This window comes from Rhinopithecus bieti, unplaced genomic scaffold, assembly GCF_001698545.2.
Source record: "Rhinopithecus bieti isolate Rb0 unplaced genomic scaffold, ASM169854v2 scaffold_31527, whole genome shotgun sequence".
Taxonomy (NCBI): Eukaryota; Metazoa; Chordata; class Mammalia; order Primates; family Cercopithecidae; genus Rhinopithecus; species Rhinopithecus bieti.
Window position 1 is genome coordinate 3131406 of NW_016813959.1, and position 11799 is coordinate 3143204.

The 11799-nt window shown below is 42.4% G+C and overlaps 1 protein-coding gene across 1 annotated transcript in view; it reads left to right on the top strand.

Moving 5' to 3' along the window:
- The first annotated feature begins 2313 nt into the window (after positions 1-2313).
- The window catches only part of PIK3R5 (phosphoinositide-3-kinase regulatory subunit 5), a 114716-nt gene continuing 105230 nt past the window's right edge, over positions 2314-11799 (top strand). Inside the window, exons 1-2 of the mRNA XM_017849255.1 lie at positions 2314-2478; positions 3634-3832. The gene's annotated coding sequence lies outside the window, so the exon portion shown is untranslated. The remainder of the gene's footprint in view (positions 2479-3633; positions 3833-11799) is intronic.

The window sequence follows — 11799 nt, forward strand, 5'->3', positions numbered from 1 at the left end:
TTCCTTCCTTCCTTCCTTCCTTCCTTCCTTCCTTCCTTCCTTCCTTCCTCCCTCCCTCCCTCCCTCCCTCTCTCTCTCTCTCTCCTTCCTCCCTCCCTCCCTCCCTTCCTTCCTTCTCTCTTTCTCTTGTTTGGGATGGAGTCTCACTGTCACCCAGGCTGGAGCTCACTGCAACCTCCACCTCCTGGGTTCAAGCAATTCTCCTGCCTCAGCATCCCCAGTAACTGGGATTACAAGCATGTGCCACCACGCTTGGCTAATTTTTGTAATTTTAGTAGAGATGGGGTTTCACCATGTTGGCCAGGCTGGTCTCGAACTCCTGACCTCAAGTGATCAGCCCCCCTGGACCTCCCAAAGCACTGGGATTACAGGCGTGAACCACCACACCTGGCCTCAGGGGTGGGTTTTCTGACTCAAGCTGTCTGGAGTCTCCTTTCTTTGTCTCTCTGTCACACTGCCCCTCGAGTGGTTTCAAAGCTGGCTCTCTTACCAGTGGGAGCACAAGGTGGGAATAGCAGACCTTTACTGTTTTGCCTACAGAGGATGACATAGTAACATCATCAAAATCTGCCCAGAAAGAAAGTTATTTCCACTCTCATCCTGAGAGGAATCAGGCAGGAAATCTGTGAACGCTTGGCAGCTCTGACTACCACAGTGTCTCAGCTCAAGATGCAGGTAACTTGCAGACCATTATCCAGTTCTACTGGGCCCCCAATTATGGAAGGGAGAAAGGCTGGTGACCCTCCTCAGGTTTTATCAGGACCTGCCTGGCTGCCCAACTGCAGAAGAAAGCCGGGCAGGGCCTGAGGAGTCGGCTCAGAACCAGAGCCTGCAGTGTCTTGTGTGTTCTTGCTGGCCCCAATGGCCTAGAGTTGGGACTGTGGTTACCGCAAGGACCTAGGCGCAGGCACTGTGAGTGGTACCCACTGGGCCGTACACCCCTCTGAGTGCTGGTGGGCAGAGGATTCACCCAGGAGGCCTCTGCATGAGTTACGGATGGTCATACCAAGAGTTGTACCTCCACTGAAAACAGGATGTGCGTGTGAGGGTCTGGAGGTGGCTGGCAGGCCAGGAGGCCACGTTCCAGGGCTGTGAGTTCTGAGGCCCGCCAGAGAAAAGGGCGAGAGACTCAAGGAGTTCACCCTCCTTCCTCTGGAGGAGCAAACGCCTCTTTCTAAAATACCAGCACCCCCTAGTGGCAGTCAGTATCCAGTTACACCTCTAGGTTCTTAACCTGGAGTCCCTGAACTTTGAGAGGACCAAGATAGTCATCTAATTTTTCACTCATTTTCAACAGAAATTCAGCATTTCCATGAATAATCAATGTAGGCAACACATCACGGTAGTGTCAACAAACAGCACTTGTGATTTTGTCACCAATAAATTTACAGGTATTTTTACATCAGGTTACAGCAGTTGGAGGTAACTCAAAATACCCCTTGCATCTGTCACTATTTGGAAATTATGCCAGTTATTAGTTCTGCCACGAGATCATGTTATTTAATGCATTAATAAAGAAGCACATATATTACTAGATTTCCAATTTGTTTTTATTTATGTTAAAGCTGTAACGTAATTGTTACGGTATAATTGGTTTCCTTTATAATCCTGTTTATTTTGTTTTACAGATTTAAAATATTATTCTGGCCGGGCGCAGTGGCTCACGCCTGTAATCCCAGCACTTTGGGAGGCCGAGGTGGACAGATCATGAGGTCAGGAGATTGAGACCATCCTGGCTAACACGGTGAAACCCTGTCCCTACTAAAAATACAAAAAATGAGCTGGGCATAGTGGCGGGTGCCTGTAGTCCCAGCTACTCCGTGATTTGCTTTAATGCGACCCCCAGAGCAAATGCCAAAAAAAAGGCAAGTAGGCAAGGCAAAAAAAAACTTTATTTACAAGCCAATGTGAGGGAGGGGCGAGGTTCACCGGCCTCCAGCGATGGAGGCCGACGAAGTCGCTCTGGCGTTCTCGGGCGAGGTTCCTGTGCGCGCCCGCCGGGAGCGGCTTTTATGTCCTGGGCCCAGGAGTGGGCGGGCAGTGGGCGGGACATAGGCGGGTCGGGGGCAGGGCGGTAGGCGTGGCAAGGCGGGTTCCGGTTCTTCTCCGTCAGAGGTCGGGTTGCGCCTGCCCAGTCGACCCATGTCTTTCCCGGCGCGGGAAAGTTTACGGTGAAGAACCCAGACCTGCGCCATCTTGCCTCCATTCGTCCAAACACTCCGGAGGCTGAGGCAGGAGAATGGCGTAAACCCGGGAGGCGGAGCTTGCAGTGAGCTGAGATCGTGCCACTGCACTCCAGCCCGGGCCACAGAGCGAGACTCCGTCTAAACAAAACAAAACAAAACAAAAAACAAAACATTATCCTGAAACGAGGTCCATGGGCTTTATTGGGCTGCCAAAGGGGTCCATGACATAAAAATGGTGAAAGACTCTGCCTCAGAAGGAGCAGGTTTAATCAAATCCTCTTCTGCCAGCAAGGTAGGCTCTGCGGTTGTGGGATTCAGAACAGCCCAGAACCAAGGAGCGCTGGGCTGGGGGTGGGTGACAACGACAATGTTTTACCTTAGACTGATTCTCTGTTGACCCAGTGGTTTGAATTGAGAGACATTCATATTCAGAACCCCTACATCTTGCTGATGTTGGTGCACTGGGGAGGTAGCGGGGCTTCTCCCAAGGGGCAACAAATGTCAATGAGTTTGCCTTTGGAGAAAAGTGGTAAAATACTATGGTGAGCCAGAGGTGAGTCTACTAGAACTAGGCAGTTTCACCTTTTGGAGAGAAAATGGCTTCTAGGTCAAAGAGGCGTATAACATTGTTGCCTATGTTGATATAAAGAAAAAAGATGCCTACTGGTTTTTTGTTGTTGTTGTTGTTGTTTTTTTAAGACGGAGTCTTGCTCTGTTGTCCAGGCTGGAGTGCAGTGGTTCTATCTTGGCTCACTGCAACTTCGGCCTCCTGGGTTTAAGCGATTCTCCTGCCTCAGCCTCCCCAGTAGCTGGGACTATAGGTGCGTGCCACCATGCCCAGCTAATCTTTTGTATTTTTAGTAGAGACGGGATTTCACAGTGTTAGCTGGGATGGTTTCCATCTTCTGACCTCATGATCCGCCTGCCTCAGCCTCCCAAAGTGCTGGGATTACAGGTGTGAGCCACTGTGTCTGGCCAAAAGATGCCTACTTTTAAATAACATTAAAAATTATTTTTACCATAGACTGCAAATATATTTAGAAAGGGCACATAGCATGCATGTATGGTTTAATAATTATAAAATTTGTAATGACCACCAGGAAATAAAATGCCACTCCCTCTCCCAACAAGCCTGCCATGGACTTCTCCCTGATCGTAATCTTACCCCTTTCCAAGAGGCTGCCGCTCTCTGAACTTCTGTGGTTTCAACTTGTTGGTTACTAATGAGATTGTTCATCTTTTTATAAGTTGATTGGCTATGAATTTTTTTCTGTGAAATGCAAGTTTATGTCTTTTGCCTATTTTCTACTCAGATGTTTTCCTTAACTTAGTGATTTATAAGAGTATCTTACGTATTTGGGGTGTTCAATGTCAGTTATATGTGTTGGAAAGATATTCTCCAAGTTTAGGGTTTGCATTTTTACATTTCATTGTTGTTTTTGCCCAGGCTGAAGCGCAATGGCATGATCTTGGCTCACCGCAACCTCTGCCTCCCAGGTTCAAGCAATTCTCCTGCCGCTCCTCCTGCCCCAGGGAGATGAAAGCATGTGTCAGTGCCAAGACTTGTATGTGAATATTCATAGCAGATTTATCTGTAAGAGACAAAAACTGGAAAAAAAAAAAAACAACCTAAATGTCCATCAAAGGTAAATAGATAAATTAGGGTAAATTGATACAACAAAATATTATTTAGCAATAAAAAGGATGAAGTTATTTTATTTATTTTATTTTATTTTATTTTATTTATTTTATTTTATTTTATTTTGGAGAGGGTCTCACTCTGTTGCCTAGGCTGGAGTGCAGTGGAGTGATCATGGCTCACTGCAGCCTCGACCTCCTCAGCTGGCTCAAGTGATCCTCCTGCCTCAGCCTCCTGAGTAGCTGGGACTATAGGTGCACACCACCACACCCAGCTAATTTTTAATTTTTTTGTAGAGACAGGGTCTCACTATGTTGCCTAGGTTGGTCTTGAACTCCTGGGCTAAAGCCATCCTCCTGCCTCGGACTCCCAAACTGTTGGGATTACAGGAGTGATCTGCCACACCCAACCAGGATGGACTTTTGACACATACAGCGGCATGGATGAATCTCAAAATAATTATGATGAATGCAGGCATCCAGACAAAAAAGAGTACTTACTGTATGATTCCATTTATTTATAATTCTAGAAAATGAAAACTAATCTATAGTAACGGAAAGCAGGTCAGAGGTTGCCTAGAGGCAGCGGATGGATGGGAGGAAGGGACTAGAAACGGCCACAAGAAAACTTCTGGGAGTAATGGACATGTTCATTATCTTGATTTCAGAGATGTATTTTCATGGGTCTGTATGTATGGCCAAAGTTCTCAAATTACACTGTTTACATATGTGCACTTTATTGTATGTCAATTATATCTCAATAAAGGTGTAAAAAAAGTTTTTAATCCTACAAAGAAAACTCTAGGCGCAAATGACATTACCGATAAATTCTTTCAAATATCTAAGGAACAAACAGTGCTAATTTTACGTAAAGTCTTTCATAGCATAGAGGAAGAGGAAACACTTTTGTTGTTGTTGTTGTTGTTTAAATAATAGAGATAGGCTCTTGCTATGTTGGCCAGGCTGGTCTTGAACTCCTGGGCTCAAGCCATATTCCCACCTTGGCCTCCCAAAGTGCTGGGATTACAGGTGTGAGCCACCATGCCCAGCTGGAAACACTTTCCAAGTCTTTTCATGAGGCTAGTATAACTGGATACTAGAACCTGACAAAGACATTACAGAAAGAGAGAATTACAGGACAAATTCTGTCATGAATATAGATACAAAGTTCTAAACAAAATATTAACAAATTCAACCCACAGTGCACAAGTAAGATAATACATATGACAAAGTGGAGTATTTTCTAGGATTGGAAAATTGGTTTACTATTAAAAGACCGATCGATGTAATTCAACATAAAACAATACAAAGGATAAAAAGACAAATGATCATCTCAATAGATGCAGAAAAAGCACTTGATAAAATTCAACACTTGTTCAAAAAAAAAAATTAATCAAACTAGAAAATTTCCTTTAGCTGATAAAGTATAATTCATGTGGAACTAATTTTGTGTTAGGTACAAGATAGAAAGGATTCTATTTTATTTTTGTATATGAATTATCAATTATGCCAGCAACATGTATTGAATGGGCGCCTCCTTTCCCTTCTGACCTGTAATGCCATCTCTGTCTTAAATCGTACTTCCACGTATGTGCAGATCTGTTTCCACTGACCTGCCTATACCTGCACCAATACTACCCAGTCACAACTTGAGGACATGTTTTGATCCTTCTTAAGGAAAAACCACATGACCACCTCTGCCCACCCACTTCCTTTTTTTTTTTTTTTTTGAGACAGGGTCTCGCTCTGTTGCCCAGGCTGCAGTTCAGTGGTGCAATCTTGGCTCACTGCAGCCTCAACCTCCCACCTCAGCCTTCTGAGTAGCTGGGACTACAGGCGTGAGCCACTGTGCCTGGCCACACTTCTTCCTAGGAGTATCTTGTATATTCTCAGTCCCTTGCTCTTCCATATACAGTACTGAAAGACCTTAGCAAATTCCATTTGCAACTTTTTGGGATTTTTTTCTTGGGGTTGGTTGCATCAAATTTGGCGAGACTTCACTCTTATACTTTGCTATGAGATATGTTTTTCTTTTAACATGTTTATAAAGGCTGATTTAAAGTCTTTATTTAGTACGTCCAACATTGGGCTTCCTCTGGGACAATTTCTATTGACTGTTTTATTTCCTGTGTGTGGGATATACTGTTTCTTTGAGTTCCTCATAATTTGTAGTTGGAAACAGGACAGTTTAAATTTGGAAATCACATTCACACTCCCTTCCCAGCGTTTGTTGTTATTGTTGTTTGCTGATATTGTTGTTGCTGCTACTGTCTAGTTTGTTTAGTGGCTTTCCTGTACTAATTCTACGAAGTCTGTATTATTTGTTTTGTGTGGCCAAAGAAGTCTGTGCTCCTTTAGCTTGGTGATCAGCTAATGTTTAGATAGAGGTTCCTTAAATGCCCAGACCAATGGCTCTCCCCGCACTTTGCCAGGGAACTGTGCGTGTGTGTTGACAAACACTCTGATTGCCGTAGTTAGTTTACATCTCTGCCTTAACTTTCACTTCCTGCTTGAGCAGATGCTGAAAGTCAGCCTGAGGTGAGAGACTGGGGCCTTGTTAGGTCTTTCTTGGGCATGAACATGTACCTACCCTTCTAGATCTCCAGGACTATGTCAGAGCTTTCCAAAACTCCCTAGCTCATTTCCCAGATTTTGCCAGAGGCAGCTGCACTGTTAAACAATTGCTGTTGATTGCTTTCAACAAATACTCTGGGAATAGGGCACGTGCTGAGTCAGGTCAAATAAAAACACCTGTGAAGGGGGATTTTTTTCCCAGGGAACTGCCAGCCCAGTCAAAGAGTGACAGTTCTCTGGGATGAGACCTTTGGGGGTGCCCCCAAACCATGTGCCTCCTCCAGTGGCTGCAAGGTTGCTGCTTTGCACAGCTACCACGCTCATGAGCTTTTCAAGTCTACCTCAGAGCTGGGGAGAGGGAGATGAGAACAGGGGAAGTTAAAAGTGCCACAGAACTCGCTGTTCTTACTAAGTGTCAGCATTTTCTCTTGAATAAATACTCCTGAGGTTGTTGCAAGTTTTTGGTTAATTTACAGAGTTCTAAAAAGGTTAGTTTTTATTTATTTAGTTTTGTTAGTGTTCTCACTGCTTTTATGGAGGAGTGAATTTTGGGGGGTCTTCACTCTGCCGCTTTGGAAGTGCTTCTCCAGGATTGCATTGAATCTTATAGGTCAGTTGGGAGAGAGTTGATATTTTTATAATACATTTTACTCACAAAACAGGATAACTTGCTAATTATTTGTCTGTTTTTCAGTGAAGTTTTACAATATTCTATATATTGTCTTGTATGTGTTTTATGTTTACTGTCCTAGCTTATGTTGCAACAATTATCTTGTAATTTTAAAAAATAAGTATTGTTAGTTGCTGCTGTACAGCAACAGAATCCATTTTTGTACAGTGATTCCATAGCCAGTTATCTTGTTAACTTCCACTTTTATTTCTAATTTTCTTTCTTTCCTTCCTTCCTTCCCTCCCTCCCTCTTTCCTCCCTCCTTCCCTCCCTCCCTCCCTCTTTCTTTCCTCCCTCCCTCTTTCTTTCCTCCCTCCCTCCCTCTTTCCTCCCTTCCTCCCTTTTTCCTCCCTTCCTCCCTCTTTCCTCCCTTCCTCCCTCTTTCCTCCCTCCCTCCTTTCCTTCCTTCCTCCCTTCCTTCCTTCCTTTCTTCCTCCCTTCCCTCTTTCGAGATGGAGTTTTGCTCTTGTTACCCAGGCTGCAGTTCAATGGCGTGGTCTCAGCTCACTGCAACCTCTGCCTCCCGGGTTCAAGTGATTCTCCTGTCTCAGCCTCCCAAGTAGCTGGGATTACAGGCACGCACCACCACACCCATCTAATTTTTATATATTTAGTAGAGACAGGGTTTCACCTGTTGGCCAGGCTGGTCTTGAACTCCTGACCTCAGACAATCCACCTGTCTCAGCCTCCCAAGGTGCTAGGATTTCAGGTGTGAGCCACCGTGTTTAGCCTATTTTTAATAATTTCTTTGTGTCTTTTTTTTTCAGTTTTCTGTATAGACAAGCATATAATCTTTGAATAATGACCTTTTCTTCTTCCTTTACAATGTTTTTAAATTGTGGTGTTATCTTAATATTCTGGCTGAGATATCCGATATAATGGTGAATAGAAGTGGTAACAAGGCACATCCTTGTCTTGGGCCTGATAGTTTTTTTTCTTTGAATTCATAATATGTGTTTATTCCAAATTAACTGCTCTTGGAAACACCCTGCTCTTCACATGCTTTTTCAAAAATACCTTTATTGAGAAAAAAGTTACATCCCAGACAAATCACTCATTTAACTTGGTTTTTAGGATATTCAGAGTTGTGCAACCATCACCCCAATCAGCATTTTCATCACCCCAAAAACAAACCCCATGCGCATTAGCAGTCACTTAACTATTTATTTCCAACCATCCCTAAGCAGCCACCAGTTGACTTCCTGTCTTTATGGATTTGACTATTCCAAACATTTCATACAAATGCAATCACACAAGATAGGGCTGATTTGCAACTGGCTTATTTGTTTCACTTAGAGTAAAGTTTACAAGGTTTGTCTATGTTGTAGCTTAAGCCTGATTATAAAAAGGATGCTTCGGCCGAGCGTGGTGGCTTACGCCTGTAATTCCTGCACTTTGGGAGGCCGAGGTGGGTGGATCATGATGTCAGGAGATGGAGACCATCCTGGCTCACACGGTGAAACCCCATCTCTACTAAAAATACAAAAATTTAGCCAGGCGTGGTGGCACGTGCCTGTCATCCCAGCTACTCGGGAGGCTGAGGCAGGAGAATCACTTGAACCCAGGAGGTGGAGCTTGCAGTGAACCAAGATCTCGCCCTTGCACTCCAGCCTGGGCAACCGAGGAAGACTCCGTCTCTAAACAAATAAATAGGAGTCTTCCTAATATTTCTTTGTTAAAATTAAGTGTTTATTATAGGCATTTACTAAATACTCTGTTTCAGGTTAGGGAAATTCTATTCTTAGTTTTCTAAGAGATTTCCGCCCCACTCCCCACCCAAACACTGATAATTTTATGAAATGTCTTTTAAGCATCCTATCGGACGTTCCCCCTTTTCCATGGTTAATATGATGAATGACACCATAGAATTTTCTGCTGTCAAATTACCCTTGCATTCCTGGGATGGACCCAAGTGGTCACAATGTATAATCATTTTTGGTTTCCTATCTTTGCATCTGGCTTCACAAATAAAATCGGCCTATAATTTTTATTTCTTCTATCTTTATCTAGTTTGGATATCAAGGTTGTGGTGCCCTCATAAAATGAGTTGGGGACTATTTCTTCTTCACTTATCTGAAAGGATTTGTACATAATTGGAATGAGCCGGTTTTGTTATTTTTTTCTAGGAAAAAAATGCCCATTTCATCTAAGTTTTAAAATTTATGAGCTTAATATTGTTCACAGTATTATATGTTATTTTCATAATCTCCACTGCATCTGTAGTTATGTGTCTTTTTTTGGCCCTAATATTATTTACTTGTACTCTCTATTTCTTATCTGTCTTGCCAGATATGTGTTTATGTTGTCAAATAACCATCTTTTGGCTTTATTTGGTTTTGACAAATATTTATTATTTCATTAATCATGGCTCTTATTTTTATTATCTCCTTTTTTGGGGAAGTAGGGACTAATCTGTTGTCCTTTTGTTTTTTTTCCTTTTTGAGAAAGAGTTTTGCTCTGTCACCCAGGCTGGAGTGCAGTGGCACAATCTCGGCTCACTGCAACCTCCGCCTCCTGGGTTCGAGCAATTCTCCTGCCTCAGCCTTCTGAGCAGCTGAGGTTATAGGCACCCACAACCATGTCCAGCTAATTTTTTGTATCTTTAGTAGAGACAGGGTTTCATCATGTTGGCCAGGCTGGTCTTGAACTCCTGACCTCAGGTGATCCACCCGCCTCGGCCTCCCAAAGTGCTGGGATTACAGATGTGAACCACCATACCCAGCCTCTATTGTCCTTTTTCTAACTTCTTAAACAGTTTATTAATTTTCAGCCTTCTTTTCTCAGATTAGCATTTAAGAAGCTACAAATTTCCTTCTGTGTATGGCTTTTACTTGTGTCTCACGAGTACTGATATGTAATATTTTCATTGTCATTCAGTTCTAAGTATTTATTTAACTTATTTTTAGGGATGGGGTCTTGCTATGTTGCCCAGGCTGCAGTACAGTGGCTATTCAGAGGTACCAACATATTGCACTACAGCCTTAAACTCCTGGGCTCAAGCAATCCTCCTGCCTCAGTCTCTGGAGTAGCTGTGACTACAGGCATGCACCAATGTGCCCAGCTTCAGTTCTAAGTATTTTTAAAATGTTTCTAGTGTGATTATTTTTCTTTGATCTAGGGGCTATTTAGAAGTGTCCAGTTTTATGATAATTTAAAACTATTTTTGTTATGGCACTGTGGTCAGAGAATGTGGCCCGTATGACATCAGTTCTCTGAAATTTGTTGAGACTTGATTTGTGGCCTTGCCCATGATTTATTTCAGTAATTGTTCCAGCTGGGCTTGAGAAGAATATGATTGTTTTTCAATTACTGGGTGTAAGATTATATATATGATTATCAAATTCAGTTTAATTGTTTTTGATGAAATCTATAGCTTTACTACACTTTATCTTTTGAGGTTTTTTTTTTTTTTTTTTTTTTTTTTTTTTTTTGGGTTTTTTTTTTTTTTTTTTTTTTTTTTTTTTTTTTGAGACAGAGTCTCTCACTGTGTCACCCAGGCTGGAGTGCAGTGGCCTGATCTTGGCTCACTGAAACCTCTACCTCCTGGGAGGTATTTTTGTATCTTTAGTAGAGTGATTCTTGTGCTTCAGCCTCCAAAGTAGCTGGGATTACAGGCATGCACCTCCATGCCTGGCTAATTTTTGTGTTTTTTTAGTAAAACGAGGTTTCATCATGTTGGCCAGGCTTTTCTCGTGGACTCAAGTGATCCACCCGTCTTGGCCTCCCGAAGTGCTGAGACTACAGTTGTGAGTCACTGCCCCTGGCCTCTTTTGAGGCAGTAATATTTCAGAGAGGCTTGTCAAAACCTCACAGTGATGATTAATTTCTCCATTTCTCCATGTGATTCTATTTATTCTCACTTTATGTAATTTTTAGATTTTTAAAATTAGTTTTGTACAAGTTTAAATTTGTTTTATCTGTTGATGAGTTAAAACTGTATCATTATCTCATATCTCTACTTCTAATAACACTTGTCTATTTTAATCTGAAATTGACACAACTAACCACCTTTACTTTAGTTTTCGCTTAATGTTTCTTTTGCCATCCTTTTGCTTTCAGCACTTTCATGTCTTCATACCTTAGAGATACCTCTTAGAAACTGCAACTGGCCAGGCACAGTGGCTCATGCCTGTAATCCCAGCACTTTGGGAGGCTGAGGCGGGCAGATCGCTTGAGGTCAGAAGTTTGAGAGCAGCCTGGCCAACATGGTGAAACCCCTTCTCTACTAAAAATACAAAAAAATTACCCAGGCGTGGTGGTGGGCACCTGTAATTCCAGCTACTTGGGAGGCTGAGGCAGGGGAATCTCTTGAACCTGGGAGGCGGAGGTTGTGGTGAGCCGAGATCACGCCACTGTACTCCAGCCTGGGAGACAGAGTGAGACTTCATCTCAAAACACAAAAAAAGAAAAAACAAAAAAAGAAAGAAAGAAAGAAAAAGAAACTGCAACTAATTGTGTTTTATACGTTTTCTTCAATCTAACAATCTCTGACTGTTAATGGGCCATGATTATTGATATATTTTGGCTAGTTCATAGGCTTTTGGCTTAATTTCTGTTTGTCCCACTTTTTCTTTCTTTTTTCCTCCTTTCTGTTTTTTGTAGTATGTGTGTATGCGTGTGTATTATTTTTTTTTTTTTTTTTTTTTTTATGTTTTCTCATTGGGGAATTTCATTTCTTGGTTTTCAGTTTGGTTTTGTATTTAGCTTTTAAATTTTTTTACTGTTGCAGTG